The sequence below is a fragment of the Gekko japonicus genome, unplaced genomic scaffold (assembly GCF_001447785.1).
Source record: "Gekko japonicus isolate JY-2015 unplaced genomic scaffold, Gekko_japonicus_V1.1 scaffold4318, whole genome shotgun sequence".
In the NCBI taxonomy this organism is placed as follows: Eukaryota; Metazoa; Chordata; class Lepidosauria; order Squamata; family Gekkonidae; genus Gekko; species Gekko japonicus.
The window spans coordinates 79,211-82,548 of NW_015168170.1; the positions used below are offsets into that span (position 1 = coordinate 79,211).

A 3,338-nucleotide genomic window follows, 5' to 3' on the forward strand; every position below is an offset into this window, starting at 1 on the left:
GAGATTTTCCCCCGCCATTTTTTTAAAAGAGGAAGCAATATGCGCTCAGGCGAAGCTTCGCCCTGAACGTTTGTTTAAAATAAAAATAAAAATGCCTTACTTTAACTTCCCGGAGGAGTCCGGGACTACAGCGAGGCCAGGTTGGGTTTTAAACTTTAAAGGTAAGTGCTTACCTTTAAAGTTTAAATGTGGGGGGGGTTGAGCATGCACAAAAATCGGCATTCTCTGAATGGCTGCCTATGCGCATGCTCAAACTGTCCTTTTTTAAAAAAAACCACACGCAGACGCCCGCAGCGTGTGAGCGGGCGTCCACCGGAGGGCTTCGCAAAATGGAGGTGAGTGTGATCGCGTTTCTGCCGGTATAAACTGCACCGGTTCCAACCGGTGCAGTTTATGCCGGCAGAAAGCCCCCGTCTGAACGCACCCAAAGAAAACTTTGTGAGACAGACGACATTGGCAAAACTCTTTTCAATAGCATTCAAAGAAGATGACGATGGGCTTCATGCTTCTTGCAACACTTCGTTACTGGTTGCTAAATCGGGAAAACCGCATTCTATTGGTGAAGAACTAATTCTACCGGCTATAAGTGAGGTAATGCACACCATGCTACACAAGCCAGCACCTGATATTGCCAAGAAAATTTCTTTGAGCAATAATACAGTGTAACGAAGAATGGATGAAATGGCTCAAGATGTTAAAGACTCATTATGTGAGTATTTAAAAACATCCCAGTTCTCTATACAGCTTGATGAGTCAACTTTGCCAGGAAATGAAGCTTTGCTTTTTATTTTTTGCCCCCGAAGGGAATTTTTTTATTTGCATTTCTAAAATAACTACATAAGTATAACGAAAGAAGGGGAGGGGAAAGACTACAGACTAAGGGAGACAGAGAAAAAGGCACTAAAAGCCCAAGTGAAGAAGGTTACATATGCTTATAGATACAAAGTTGTAACTCTTATCGATTAACTTCTGACATGAGGAGTTTCCTTGTTCATCACTTCAAGTTAAAATCCATCTTATCTGTCTACACAGAGAATAGCTCCAAAGCTAATTAAGAAGTATAGAGACCTTAAAAGACATTGACATCTCCCATTGCGCTTCCCCTCTCTCCCCACAAACACGACGTTGAGGAGCCTAGATTAACTCAGTCCATACAGTCATCTCAATTTGTCCTCTTCCTTCTCTGTTGATTCTTCTTTCATAAACAGCTTTAATGAAACAGGCTCTGTCCAGTTAGTACCACTTTCCTTTTCCAGGGCTTTCACTCGCTTATTATGGTACAAGAATCCAATTGCTTTTTAATCTGCTTGCCATCATCCAATACAAGCTATACACAGTCTCAATTTTGTCTATAAACCAAGATTCGCTGCTTTTTATTCTAAACACTGTCCCTTTAAAAGTCTCGCCACATTTAGAGCCGTTACCGTCGAATATCCCACTTTAGCCAGCAGTTGGCACCCGATTCTATGTTGTAGGAAGAGTCTATGGTTAGGTCACCTGACCTACCTCTCCATTTTTCTTCTTCCTGAGAGAAGCTTGCATCCCACCTCCCTCAATGTCTCTGATCGCCATCTTGAAGGGTTGTTTACATTTACCGCTTTAAGTTGCCAAAGTCTCAAAGGTCTGTAAATGCTTTTATTAGGTGATTTCTCTGATCTAGTCCTTCTACTGTAATCCATTGCCACTGTTAGCTCAGTCCCCCACCGTCCCGCTTCATTCAATCGCTTCCCCTCCCCCCTCAAGCGAATGAATGAAGTGGTATGGTTCCCACTTTAGTTTATGGGGGCTTCACAACAGGGCTCCGATGTCTCACTTTAACTTAAACTCACTCATCCATATTCAAAAATGATCCAGCAGGTCTCCCTGGGATCTCGCTAGGCAGAGTAAAATCGCCAAACCTTCATGCGCTTGTCCTGGTCGTCACTTTGAGTCCAATACTGGGAATCAGGGCAGGACCTTCGGGGCAGAGAGCAGCCCCCTGTGCCGGCTGTCAGCCGGAGGTAGGGTTCTCCAAAGCCTCCTGGCTAGGAGTCCATTGCCTATGGACTCCATGGGGGACCACGCACAATCGCGCTCCCTCCTAATCCCCGATTCATGGCACACGTCTCTCGGAGGAACCAAGAGATGTGGCCATCGTTGAGGCGCCAAAAACTGGATGTCCAGGAAATGAAGCTTTGCTGTTAGCATACATGTGATTCATAAAAGAAGGAAAAAATTGCCAGGAGTTATTATTTGCTAAAAATTTGCAAACTGATACCAAAGGAGAATCGATATTTCATGCACTGAAAGAGGTTTTTTTAAGAAAAAGAAACTCCCTTGAGTAATATATTGTCAGTTGCTACTGATAGTGCTCCAGTGATGATGGGGCACTACAGGGGGTTTCTTGCATATTTTTAAAAAGTGGTTCCAAATGTATTCACTGTACACTGTGTCATTCATCGTCAACATCTAGTTGCCAAAAATCTGAGTGAATGCCTACATAGGTCATTATATTATGTCATTAAAGCAGTCAACAAAATCAGAAGCAATTCACTGAATGACAGATTGTTTGGGCAACTTTGTATTGAAAATTATGAAGAATTCAATCACTTGCTGCTTCATACAGAAGTTCATTGGCTATCAAAAGGTGCCTGTTTGTATCGGTTTTATAAACTCTTTGACTTAGTGCTAGAGTTCCTAGAAAACAAAGATGATGCTTTATGAGCCAACTTGATTGATTCCAAAAAAGACATAGCTTATTTGACAGACTTGTTTAATAAATTTAATGAAACAAATCTACAGCTCCAACGCTATGAGATTAATTTAATCAAAACAAAAACTCATTTCTGCGTTTGTGGCAAAACATTTTCTGTAGAAACAAAATTTAGGATGAGGGGAATTCAGCCAGTTTCTAAATTTATCAACAGTAGAAAAACATGATGAGGACTTGCTTACCTACTGTCAGCACTTGGAGGCTATTTATTCTGACTTTAATCAACGATTTGAAGATATTCTTAAAATGAACAAACTCTACTGGGCTTTGGACCCTTTTTCAAGTACAGACACAGAAGAATCTCCAGAATTACAAGAGGAACTTATAGAAGTAATAACAAATGAGGAACTGAAATTTAAATTCAAAGATGGCTACCAACAGTTCTGGCTGCAAAAGCAGATACCTACACTTTATCCTGGATTATGGGCTATAGTACAAATGTTTCTAATTTCATTTCCTTCAATATATTTACTGGGACGTGGGTTCAGTGCAGTCACAAATCTGTTAACTAAAAAAAGAAACTGACTGCAAATAGCTAATCGCGGTGATTTAACATTGCTGCTGAAAAAAATAGAGCCAAACATTA

At 41.0% G+C, this 3,338-nt stretch overlaps 1 pseudogene; it reads left to right on the forward strand.

Annotated features, from left to right (window-relative positions):
• LOC107113625 overlaps positions 1 to 2,397 on the forward strand; it is a 9,450-nt pseudogene extending 7,053 nt beyond the window's left edge.
• The last annotated feature ends 941 nt before the right edge of the window (positions 2,398 to 3,338 follow it).